Source organism: Podarcis raffonei, chromosome 15 (assembly GCF_027172205.1).
Source record: "Podarcis raffonei isolate rPodRaf1 chromosome 15, rPodRaf1.pri, whole genome shotgun sequence".
NCBI lineage: Eukaryota > Metazoa > Chordata > Lepidosauria > Squamata > Lacertidae > Podarcis > Podarcis raffonei.
This window is the reverse complement of record NC_070616.1, coordinates 23,389,337-23,402,885: the sequence shown is the minus strand read 5'-3', so window position 1 is coordinate 23,402,885 and position 13,549 is coordinate 23,389,337. Positions and strand designations below refer to the sequence as shown.

Here is a 13,549-nt window from a genome sequence, read left to right as displayed (position 1 = left end):
TGTATATATTTCAACTGCTTTACACCTGTACTATTTATCATGCTTTAGTTAATAGAGTTTAATTTTAATCTATTTATATTTGCATGGTCTCTGTTGCTGTATATGTCTGTATTTCTGGTCTGTGGCCATAATAAACCAGTTCATTCACTCAGCTTCACGCTAGAGATCTCGCTCCACCCCGGTCTTCTCCTCCTCAAGGTCCCTACAGTTCCGCAAAACAGCTCCCCAATGCCATATTCTTGCCATTATTCAGTACCTCTCAGTCTTGCCAGCTGCTTTGCTGGTTACTTCATGCTACACATGTACAATTATCTCCACTTGGGAAATGCTTTAATCCAAGCTGTTGCGTTGTGAGATACTATCGGAAATGATATTGTAGAGTTGGGAAAGGTGCAGAAAAGGATGACCAAAATGATATAGCAGATGGAGGGAAGGTTGTTGCAATGGGAACTCTTTCAGTTTAGAGAAAAGGCGAGCCCGTGGTCATAGAATTGTAGAGTTGGAAGGCAACCTAAGGATCATCTAGTCCAACCCTCTGCAATGCAGGAATATTCAGCTTTCCCATACGGGGATCAAACCTGCAGCCTTGGCATAATCAACACCACGCTTCAACCAACTGAACTAGAAGTTTATAAAATTGTGCACAACATGGTGAAAGTGGATAGAGAAAAAGGTTTCTCCCTCATTAACTCTTGAATTTGTGGGCATCCAATGTAGCTGAATATAGGAGAATTCAGGACAGAGGAAAGAAAGGACATCTTCATGCCGTTAATAGTTAAACTGTGGAACTCACTTCCACAGGAGGCAACGATGGCCACCAACCTGGATGGTTTTAAAAGAAGATTAGGCAAATCTATGGAGAAGGCTAGCAACAGCTACTAGTCGTGATGTCTAGGCTCTGAATTCACAATGGAGGTAGCAGTGCTTTCTGGAAACCTGTTACTTGAAACCACAAGAAGGGAGAGGGCTCTTGTGCTTGGGCCCTGCTTGTGACTTTCCTACAGGCCCATAGCTGTCAACTTTTCCCTTTTCTTGTGAGGAATCCTATTCGGAATAAGGGAATTTCCCTTTAAAAAAGGGAAACGTTGACAGCTATGCGAGGCATGTGGTTTACTCTTCTTATGTTATGAGAGGTTGCTGTATTCCACTAACCCTGGTGCTGCAAATGGCTTAGAGAAGGGGATTTCACTTAGGTCAGGTGGGGAAGGATTGAGCAATATAAACACCTCTTTATAAAGGATGGAGAACCTTTAGCCCTGTTGGACTCCCATCATTCCTGACTGTTGGCCATGCTGACTGGGACTGGGGTGGATGGACCCATTAAAGTCCAATCCACACCATCTGTTCATGGGAAAAGAAACAAGTCCTTCCCTCTCCTGTTTCAGTGCAGATTTTAAAGGGATAATTGGAATGTTCTGTTTGTGGGGCTACCCTTGGGGTAAGTCTGGAAGCTGGTGGGGGCAAACTGTTGCTTGTGGGATTTGCACTAGCTGCTAATCTGCTACTCCGGCAAGTTCTAGATGTTGGTACCAACATATCAGATGGTTCAGGGCCAGGTTGCTTGAGAGACCACCATATTATACACCTGGTAGATTGCAGTAATCTATAGGAGAGTCTCTTCTACAAGTGCCAAAGATTGCAGAAGTCCTCCCTGCAGAGTTTTTAGTGTTTAGTGGGGCTGCCCCTGTTCTGTGGAACAAGATCTCTGCTGATACTTTATGAAAACGGTTGAAGACATTTTTGTTCCCACAGGCTTTCCCACCTGGATAAGTGGGTCTCTCCCATGAGTGTCCCCTGGTTAGGGTTTTGGTCTTGCTTTAAAGGCACTTTTCGTTGTTGTTTTAATTGTTTGCAATTACCTTATGTATAAAATTGCCTTATGGCAGTGGTTTGGAAGGTGCTTAATAAATTAATTGTAGTAATAATAATAATCCTTAAAGGAACACCGAGGCAAAGGACTTGTTTCTGCTATTTTTAAAGTACTTGCCAGGCAACCTGAGCACTATACACATGTCTCTATATCTGGTGAAGCTCCAAAACGGCTCATCCAGCCACTCAGCAGTCTCAACATGCTTCTTTCAATCTAGATTGATCCTAGATTAAGGTTACCAGACGTCCCCATTTCCCAGGGACAGTCCCTGGATTTACAAATCAGTCCCCTGACAAAATACATTGAAGTTGAAACGTGTTCCCGGATTCGTTGATAAAAATCTGGTAGCCTTATTCTAGATCCTACTGTCCAGAAGGGTGGGTGGGGTTACTTGACACACACTTGAAACCCCTCCCCTTGGTTAGGTTATTGTACCTATCTCTTACCACACCTGCCCCAGATCAAGGAAAAAGGAACTGGTGATTGTGCACCCACCCACAGCATATGCTGTTGGGCTGGTATGGATATAACCCCCCCCCCCCCGGTTAGGACTGCCTCCATTTGCCACCACAGGTGCAAGATGTTCATGGCTGGTGTGGGGAGAAACCAAGGAAATGAGCACAGGAGATTGGTATTGGGTTGAATTAGGTCACAGTTTTATTATTACAGATGTGAGTAGGCTTGGCTAAGGCACTGGGCATGTATCCAGCACCAAGCAGCCCGCGTGATGCCTGATAGGAACTCTGTGGGGTCAACTCTGTGCTGTAGACTCGCCCCTTACATGGATTGGAGTGCCACAACCCAGCACAACCCACCATTGGAGAGGTGTTTTGACCTATTGGTCGCCTTTAGCCCATGGGACTAAGGATCCAGCCCAATGCCTTATCTTCCAAAGTTGTGATAGTTGCTATGAAGTAGGTGAAAACTTGCAAGCCAGCCAATTTGCTTGCAGGAGAAAATTCCTTCCTGGCCCTGAATATGACAGCCAGGTAAACCCTAGCAAGATCCTTATGCCAACGTGCCTGTTCTCCCGCTGAGTGGGCCCCTAGCAGACTGGGTGAGTGGATAAAAAAAGCTCTTGATGGTCAGCAAAGAAGGCAGATTGCGCATGGTCACCCTCTTAAATATGGAAGGGGCAGCAGGGCCCTGCCCCCCTTCCCCCTGCCCCAGATATAGGCCCAGCATGGCTGAAGGAGGGTGGTGCCAAGTGACAATCTCATCCCCTGGCCATGTGGAAGATGGTCCCCCCAGGGACCAGCTGCAGCTGTGCTGTGCCATAAATGCTGCCCTCTCCCCATTCCCCAGGTGAGTGGGCACTGCCTTCAAAGGCAACACACTGTAAAGTAGAATCAGTCAGCAATGAGCTTTTATTTTCAAAATGAAACTAGTTTGCGAAAAAGCACTTTATCAGGGATATAAAGCGGGGACAGTCCAGACTGTGTGTGGGCTCAGTAGAAAGAGCAAGATATCAGTGTGCATTGAACACAGAATATAAAGTTGTGTGTGTGTGCACTTTCTGAAACAACCCACAGACCAAAATACAGCCAGGCTTTGAAATTCACATTTCTGAATTTTGCATTGCCATTCTCCAGCCAAGTAACTTGTACAGAAATGCGGTGAAATGTGCGTATGGATGCATGCATGCCTTAGTGAGCATACAAAAATGCAATATGTTTTGCTGGAAATTGCTTTACAAATGAAATGTGTATGTTAGCCAAAAATGCATACGAAAATGTGTATACTAGGATAAATTTGCACCAAAACGCCCTTGAATTTTCATGAAGACTTCTTATAACTAACTAACTAAATGTGGAAATGATAGTAACTAGAAAAATGAAACACTGAAATGGACAGATTCACCCAGTCCTACCATTGGCCATGCTGACTGGGGCTGATGGGCGTCCATTGACAAAGTTTCCCCATCTTCTAGGTTGGAGTAACCAAAAACAAAATGCAAGAACTTGGGAGTCAGGATCACAGATCGCCAACATCACAACTTTCCTTTTTCGCTGCAATGGCCCTTGACTTTCCTCTGTGCAGATAAGCTCTGCTGACCGGTTCAGCTTGCCTTTCCTGCTTTTTTATCTCCCTCCTCTCACTCCTCTGCTTCAGCTTCTGCCACTGATTCTGGACTTCTCTCTACTGCAGAGCTTCCCAGCTCACTAAGCCCTGTTACCATTTCAGCTTCCAACACCTCATCTTCTCAGTCTGGTCCCTCTTCTCCCTCACCGTTGTCCCACCACCAATCCCCTCTGAGCTCTGAGCCCTATTTCCTTGGGGGTTCCCCAGCTAGGTCCCTCCCACCATTCCTCTGCGTCCAACCAGTCCATGATAGTAGACATGGTTTGAATTTGAATTTATTATTTCAGTCACAGACCAGTTCCAGCCCACATACAATATCAAGGAAGTCATAAAACACGATAGGGGTACATTTGAATTTGCAATTAGGTATAACAGGGACACTACAGTTAAAAATATATATAAATTAGAACTTAGTCACTAACATATAACCTAAAATTATCGTTTAAGGTCTTAACCATTATGATAGCACAGCTTGTTCCCTAAGTTTTATGGCAAATGCACAGAATTTGGCTACCCTTAAATCAGTTCCCTGTAGCCTCAGTGATAGTGGCAGGCGACTTAAATGCTAGAATTGGCCAGTTTGACGATGCCTTATATGCTCACTTCCACGAATCACCATCCATCTGAGAGGAAGCCCATTCTATACCAATCAGGCACTCAAAAGATGGTAGACATGGTTAGGATTGTGCTATGAATCAACACTTTCCAGCACTTGCAGTCAGTTCATTTTATTCACTAGACAGGGAAGGAAACAGAGATCACACTCAATAAGGGTTATGGGGGGGACACCTGTGACCCTTCAGTTGTTGCTTGCCCACAATCCCAGGCCACTGGCCATGCTGTCTGGGGCTGATGGGAGCCGTATTGTGAAACACCCAGAGGGTATCAGGTTGAGTGAAGGCTGATCGAAAGTAGCCGCCCTCACCATCTTGCAAGGCTCATCAATATCCCAGAGTTTGGATTGCGACATAAGTAGGAGGTGGCATGTATGTTGTCTGTTTGAAAGAGAGTTGAAAGATTTATCGTCTGATTTGCTAGTGATATTGAATGATAAACACACATGCACAAAATCTCACCGTTTTAATAAAAATAAAAAGTCTAAAGTTCCACCGGGAACTGTTGAGCTGCTCCAGTCTCTCTCTCTCCTTCCTCCTCTCCAGGGAAACCTCCCCAGGCAAAGTCGCAGAGCTGGTGCCAAGGCTATGCAAAGCAGACTCATGCCTGGCTGGTGCCAGGCCAGCAAGGGAGGGAAGCAAGCTCCTCTCCCAGCATATATTGCTGGGATCCAGCCCTGCTCATTGCACACACCACCCTTGGCATGTGCACACCAAGCTGGGGAGTGGGGTGGATCCAGTTAGGTAGGAAAACTGGGAGCGCTCCCTCCAAAAATCCTTAGCTGACCCCTCTTCCTGACAAAACTCCCTGGGCATAATCCTGTAGGAACGTCTCTTGCACAAACTCTGTCAAAATGGATCTGTTTAGATGGGACTTGCATTCAGGAAGTGTACAGAAGAAGGATTGTCCCCATGGACTTCACAAAATGCTAGGGTGCCTTTATTGTGGCATGGTGAGGATTTCCAGACCTGTTAAAGGTGCAAAGCTAAGTGAGCTTTGTTGCTGTTGTTTAGTCGTTTAGTCGTGTCCAACACTTCGTGACCCCATGGACCAGAGCACGCTAGGCACTTCTGTCTTCCACTGCCTCCCGCAGTTTGGTCAAACTCATGCTGGTAGCTTCGAGAACACTGTCCAACCATGTCATCCTCTGTCGTCCCCTTCTCCTTGTGCCCTCCATCTTTCCCAACATCAGGGTCTTTTCCAGGGAGTCTTCTCTTCTCATGAGGTGGCCAAAGTATTGGAGCCTCAGCTTCACAATCTGTCCTTCCAGTGAGCACTCAGGGCTGATTTCCTTAAGAATGGAGAGGTTTGATCTTCTTGCAGTCCATGGGACTCTCAAGAGTCTCCTCCAGCACCAGAATTCAAAAGCATCCATTCTTCGGTGATCAGCCTTCTTTATGGTCCAGTTCAAGTGAGCTTACTTGTAAGTAAATCCCATTGAGGTCTGTGGGACTTGGTTATGAGGCAACATGCTTAGGACTGCAGAAAAAATTGTCTTGAGCAAAGGTGCAAAGGAGAAATTAAAAACTGGCCATGGTAGGATCGTGGCTCAGTGATAGATCACATGCTTTGCATGCAGAAGGTCTTGGCTTAGATCCCTGGCTTCTCCAAGTAGGGTGGAGAAGGACTCTGAGGAGCTGCTACCAGTCAGTGCAGACAGTACTGAATTAGATAGGCCATTGGCCTGACTCTGGAAAAAGGAAGCTTCATGTTTTTCTAACTGCTCTGTTTGTTTAACTCAGTATTCAGTTTCCAAAAATAGCTTTTAAGCAGGTTATTTGAGACTGAAACTTATATTCCAGGCATGGAGGGAACAGCCTTCCACTGTATATTGATCCCTCCCGGTATTCAAAGGCATAATGTCTCCTAACACAGAAGATCCATTTAGCTCCTTAGGAACTCAATGCACATTAGCACTCAAATGACCAATACACAGATTTATTTATGTCTTTAATTTTCTGCAAATTTAGACTTGAGTGTTGGCACTACTTTCCCCGCTGTCATGCTGGTACAATTAATTTAGCAGATTTTTTTAAAATTAACTGCCAAATTAGGTCTCTCTCATACAAACACACATCATGCAGCTGTTTAAGAGGATTAATCATTTCTGCATCTGGCATTTTGGTCCAGATTTGGCCTGGCTTTCTTGGAACCCCGGGGGGCATTGAGCTGAGCTAGAAAAGACGAGAGATTCTCACTGAATGCAAATATTATCCTGGCGTTTATACCCATCTGGTAGCCTGGAGTCAGGCAAGACTGGACATTTCATGAAGCTTCTTGCTTTTCGCATCTCACAACAGAGGTGGGAGATTGCCTCAGCTGTAGGTGCTGGTTCAAAAATGAATGCAGTGCTTAGAAGCATTCTAGGTACACATGTTTCCCTTGGGAAATCTTTGTTTTAGCTTAAAAGGAAAGCGGTGTTTTGCCCAAGACCCCAAATAAACTCTGTGGTGGTCCAAAAATAACTTTCTGTAGGGGCCAGTCAATTCTAAGAGTCCAGATACCTCAACACATGGAGAAGAAAGAATAGAAATATAGACTAGAATTAGTCAGTTTTACCTCTTTCCTCTTTACCTTCTGCAAGCTATGTCTTTCCATTTTGTCGTTGTTGTTGACAAATGACAAGTGATCAAATCAGTTTTCTTGAAGGTGAAGGGAGTGAGGGATGATGGGAGACAGCTTCTTAGGCCCTACAACTTAGAGTAGCTTCCCATAAAGTTCTGTTGCTTCAGATTGTCTTTCCCACTCCCCTCCTCTGTTTTCAGCTGGGATTTAATCACACCTGCAAATTCAGGTTGCACAGTTTTAGTTGTTTGGGAGGTCTTGCGTAAGAAGCACGCCAGGTTGGACATTTTGTGACAAGGAAAGGGATGGGTAAATGCCTTGGGAAGTATAGACAGCGTTCTATGCAATTTCATCTAACCTCTATACAAGTAAATTGGAAGGAATGCTAATTGAAATAGTCCCCATCATCTAATCTCCCTGAAAACAAATCAAGGTGCATGCTCAATAAACAGGTCACCTGGATGCACCCTGGGCTGACAAATAGGGGGCCAGGCAGCATTCTTCTGGAGTGGGCAGGTTTGGTCAAGCCATTTCTGGCTCCTGCCATAAGATCTGGCAATGGCCACTAATTTAGAGGACTTTTCGAAAGGGGGTCAGACCAAAAATTAATGGGAAATGGATCATTCAATGGCTACTAGTCATGATGGCATCGCCCAGGTTCAGAGATCTATTGCCTTTGGTTGCTGCTTCTGGGCTCCTCACACACATTCATTTGGTCACTGGAAGAAGCAGGATGCTGAGCTAAATGGACCTTTAGTCTAATCCGTCTTCTTGCATTCTTAAGTTCTCCCACACAAACTCAGCTGGAAAGAATAGAAGTGGCGGGGTTGCTTTTGGATGTTTCAGTTGTTTCAACGTTTGTGTGTTTGTTGCCCTGGGCTCCTTTGGGAGAAAAGGCAGAATAAGTAACAGCAACAGATTATTGTTGTTGTTGTCGTTTATCAAGCTACCCTTCACCTTATGGTTCCGGAGCAGATTACAACATTACAACATAATATTGAGAAGCAACTCAAAATTACAGAAATAAGGTTATCAATAATAAGAAGAATTTTTAAATTTAATTTCTATAGCACCCTTCATCCGAGGATTGCAGGACAGTCTACAATATAAAAATGCAAAAAACAAAGAATATAGTAACAAAGGAAAACAACAAACCCCCAACCACACACATTATATATCACAATGAAAATTTGATCTACACAATAAATAAAACAGAGCAACAACCACAACTGCAGTGACAAGCTCCCCCACCCGCCCCCCATCCATTTCAGTGAATGCTGAGCTTTGTGTTCTTTGCCCTCAAATGTGCCTTTTGGTATTGCGATCTGAATTACGGCAGGATCTAATCTGCTTCTTTGAGATGTCTACCCCCTTCCAAAGCTCTCTCGTTTCTTTCTGGGTGCTGCTCCCCGTCACCACCACTATTCAAACAGCAGCAGGAGTGATACACACTCATTTCCAGCCACACATTTTGGGGGGGGGGACCACAGGGATGGAAAGGCAGCGCCATGCAATGTTTTGCCCCTTCATGACCAGTGCATTACAGGGCACATCACCCACATAGTGTTAAGAGTGGTGCATGCTCTAGTTATCTCCCACTTGGACTACAGTAATGTGCTCTACGTGGGGCTACCTTTGAAGGTGACCCGGAAACTACAACTAATCCAGAATGTGGCAGCTAGACTGGTGACTGGGGGCGGCTGCCGAGACCATATAACACCCATCTTGAAAGACCTACATTGGCTCCCAGTACGTTTCCGAGCACAATTCAAAGTGTTAGTGCTGACCTTTAAAGCCCTAAACGGCCTCAGCCCAGTATACCTGAAGGAGTGTCTCCACCCCCATCGTTCTGACGATGCTCCACCAGCATCGTTCTGATTCTGAGGTCCAGCGCCGAGGGCCTTCTGGCGGTTCCCTCATTGCGAGAAGCAAAGCTACAGGGAACCAGGCAGAGGGCCTTCTCAGTAGTGGCGCCCGCCCTGTGGAACGCCCTCCCATCAGATGTCAAAGTGATAAACAACTACCTGACATTCAGAAGACATCTTAAGGCAGCCTTGTTCAGGGAAGTTTTTAATATGAGACATTTTAATGTATTTTTGGTCTCTGTGGAAGCCGCCCAGAGTGGCTGGGGAAACCCAGCCAGATGGGTGGGGTACAAATAATAAATTATTATTATTATTATTATTATTATTATTATTAAGCAAAGTTCTTCTGAGTGCATAACTATATATCTGCTCCCTTCGCTTCCATCATAGTCCATGATAGAGTTCATGGTATGTACATGTGCATGCATTTGTTCCCTATATTCTTACTCTGCCTTATCAGTTAAGATCCCGCTGAGGCAGCTTCAGGGATGGTACCAGTTTTCTTTGGCATTTCAAAATGCTAGCAGGTGTGCCATGCCTCTTGGGGCATGCTGGGCCTCTGGGCACAGCTCTGCGTGTGCAGCACTGGCCGCTGTTTGTTTGGGATCACTGATCCTCCCTGGAGACATTTGTGTACTTCCATGCATATGCAGCGTATTCATAGGTCTATTGCTCCCATAGTCAATGGCATGTTTCTTTAACAGCTTGTTCACCTGGTTTTCTACCCATTGTTTTCTGCAAGGGCTCGTGCCCTGATAATCCAGCGAGGTGTTAATGGGAGTGCACCCTAGTCGGATCCCATTCATCTCAATACACTACTTACCCAGAGGCACATTCCCAGTCAATTGCACCAATTCTTTTTGCAATCTGCTGTGTGTTTCTACCATAGTGGTAGAATGCACATTTCTACATGCAGGAAGGTCTCAGGTTCTACCAATGGCACATCCAGGAGACAGGAAAGGTAGATCTCCTCTAGAGATTGCAGAGAGCTGGTTCTAATCACAGCAGACAATACTGCACTAGAGCCGTAAGTAGTCTGAAGAGGTCTATGGCAGCTTCCCACTGATGTTGTTTGTCAATGCAAAGTTTTGTTTACACAGTTGTTTTCAAAATGCTATCTGCCAGATTCAGTGAGTTGTGCAAAAGGCAGCTGTAAAAGCACCCTGATCGTAATCTTGCAGCCTCCCACCTTTTTTTTCACCCTCCTCTCCTTGTCTCCACTACCTTGCCCTGCTTGTTGGGTTTTGCTTGTTGAGTCTTGTCCTGGATCGATCTGATGGGGGCAGTGGCAGAGGGTTTTGGTATGCAGGTATTGGGGAAGGGCTGTTGAGTCACCCAGGGACTAGAATATTCTGCAGACCAACAAAGGGACAACTTGGTTCAGACCTTTGCCACCATCAGCTCCTGAGTCCATCGACAGGTGCTTCTGCTCCTTTCCACTGAAGCAGCCTTTTCCAAACCAGTGCCCTCCAGATGTTTGGAACTCTATTTTGCATCAGCTCTGGCTTATGGGAGATGTAGTCCAAAACATCCAGAGGGCGACATTTTGCAGAAGACTTCTCTGAAGGTTATAGCCTGGAATTTGAGTTGGGTCATCAACAGCAAGGCTCCAGAGAAAACTGCCACAAAGACCATCACACCTACCTAATACTGTGTACCTTTTTGTGGATTTGAATTGATCAAGTTAGGTTAATCAATCTCCTTTATTAGCATAGAAAAAGTGCATTGTATATATGGATCAGAACACAACACAGTTAATGAAACAGTAGCAGGTAAAAGGTAAAGGTAAAGGGACCCCTGACCATGAGGTCCAGTCGTGGCCGACTCTGGGGTTGCGGTGCTCATCTCGCTTTATTGACCTAGGGAGCCAGCGTACAGCTTCCGGGTCATGTGGCCAGCATGACTAAGCCGCTTCTAGCGAACCAGAGCAGCACACGGAAACACCATTTACCTTCCCGCCGGAGCAGTACCTATTTATCTACTTGCACTTTGACGTGCTTTCGAACTGCTAGGTTGGCAGGAGCAGAGACCAAGCAACGGGAGCTCACCCTGTTGCGGGGATTCGAACCGCCAACCTTCTGATCGGCAAGTCCTAGGCTCTGTGGTTTAACCCACAGCGCCACCCATGTCCCATAGTAGCAGATACTTTAGGATAAAACTGTCCAGACATCGTTATGTATGAAAATGGCTCTTAGGACCTCTGGTGACGTAGTTTCATAGCCAATGGCATCTCCAGGAGACTGGTTTCTCTTCAGATTGTATTGATCATATATTGGAAGCCAAACTTGGCTGAAAACCAGGATATGAATAAATGAAAATACATTAATGAAAACATTATGGTCTAGTACACATGAGTCTTGAAACTTAGATCTGTGTGGGGCAGGTGCAGCCCAGATTTTCACCTAATCTGCTTTCCTCTGTCATGTTGTTGTTGTTGTTGTTGTTGTTGTTGTTGTTGTTGTTATGCTGGGGTTTTCAAAACATTGCTCATGTTGTCTAAGGCTGTTGGGAAGTAGAGCCCAACAATAACTGGACAGGACTGGGCAGCAAGGATGATGTGGACTAACATTTTATACTGCTCTGATAATGTGGGGGAGGTTTGCATATACTTCTGTCAGTGTGCTATTCAGATTTTTATCCATTTCTTAATTTTAATGTCGTTTGAGTGCATTGAATGGTTAATTGCCGTAAGTGTCACTGAGTGCCACTTCTGGGATGCAAAACCATACTATGAATATCAATAAATTAGATCATGTTTTCCCACTGAGGCTGGAGCAGTGAGTAGGGTGTTGGGTTCTGTCCTTTGGCGAGCCAGATTCACACCCCTCCTTCTCCTTAAAACCCATTTGGGCAAGTCCTTCGACAGCCGCTATCACCTCAGTGGAACTTACATAGCAGGTTTGTTGCATCAGTCCTTGAGATAAGAGTCATGGAGCATTTTTTTCCCCCAGAGTGTTCTGCCAAAGGGATAAATAGTAATTAGTTTGGCATCTCCCAGTTAGGATGACCCATTTCATGTGTGAGAATGAGATTTCTTCAAAGATGATAAAAGGCCGAGGCGGATTTAGGGCAGTGCAAGCTCTACAGGGACACTGGACACACAGCCAAGGTGGGCACCTTTTCAAAACCCGATAAGTGCTTGCCCAGTTTCCAGAAGAGGGCATGAGGACTCATGCCTCCTTCTCAAAGCTGGGCAAGTGCATACCAGGTTTAGGGAAGGAGAAGGGAGGGCTCTAGGATTCTGCCAGAGCCTTATGGCTCATTTCCAAAGCCTGGTGCCTCACACAGGGTGGCATATTAACAAGGTCAACCCTTGTAAAGGGCCTCTGAAGATCTTGCACTGGAGGCTGGTGCATTGGAGCAAATGGGGTGCTGTTCCCACCAACTTCAGCACCCCTTTTGTGGGAGATGCACAAACTGTAACAAGGCATATTCTTGCTAGTTAGCACGTGAAGGGGTTAAAACCATAGAGTCATATTGCTGATAGACAGACTCAGACCATATAAATATGATTGGTAGAGAAGGCTCTGTGTGATGTCATTTCCCCTCCTCTCCTGGGAGGAAGAAGCAAAGAAATATTTCCTTTTCCTCCTCCTCCTCTCTTTCTCTCTCTCTTCAGCCAACCAGGCCTCTTCTTACTCCAGCATCAGGCACATGCCTGAAGCTGTTTTTGCTGTAAACACAAGTATTTGACCTGTATTTACTCTTAATGCTGCTGTTGCTAAGATGAATGCTTGACTGTGAGCAAAGTATATGTTTTAAACTTACTTTTCAGTATTCAGTAACAAAAGGGGGTGATCAGCCCAATGGCAAAATCTTGTGCTTTCATTTAAATTGCCTAAAAAGGGACTTAAGCTTTTTGTGCTTTTAAGTGCATGCATTAAGTTGATCCTTTTTGTATGTTAACCCACACATGTGGGTTGGTAGAGGGATAAAATATAGTTAAGATCGTCCCTCAACTACCTAATAAAACCCACCACCACCTGCCTGCCTTCTTACTTGCAACGAGTCCAAGGGGTGGCCCTGCCTGTCAGCTTCCTCTTCCTTAATCTCACTGTTGCCCTTTTACAACTAAGCAGGGAGAAAGATGAGGCTGAAATGAGAATTAGAGTTGGCTCTGCTGTTAGCTCTGGTGCCACCTACTGTTGGCCTCCCTGCCTTCCACCCTACCAGTTCTGATGGGCACCAGACACCACTGCACCTCAATGGCAGGAGGCAAAATGAGAAGGGTCACCCTACCATGGCTACGCCACCAGCCAAACTAGATCCACCAAGCTCTCACCAGAAATATCTCTGACATCTCACTGGAAATGGACACCCATGTCAGTGCTGCTGCCGCTTCAGTGGAGGTGACAGGTTGGGCAGAGCTCCCATGTTGTTGTCAGCTTGGGGGCTTCTGCTGCCCAAAGTGGCTGCTTCACCCTGCCTCATGGGGGGGCAGGCAGCCCTGCGCAGCCCTAAAAGCTTTTTTCTGAAAGTGGGTTTTTAAAAATAATAATAATAAAAGCAAGCAAACAAACAAGCAAAGAGATAAATAAATAAGGTGCTTTAG

At 45.4% G+C, this 13,549-nt stretch overlaps 1 protein-coding gene across 1 annotated transcript in view; it reads left to right on the top strand.

Annotated features, from left to right (window-relative positions):
* Nucleotides 1-13,549, top strand: part of POU2F3 (POU class 2 homeobox 3) — an 80,198-nt gene that overhangs the window by 12,987 nt on the left and 53,662 nt on the right. The gene's annotated exons all lie outside the window — the stretch shown is intronic.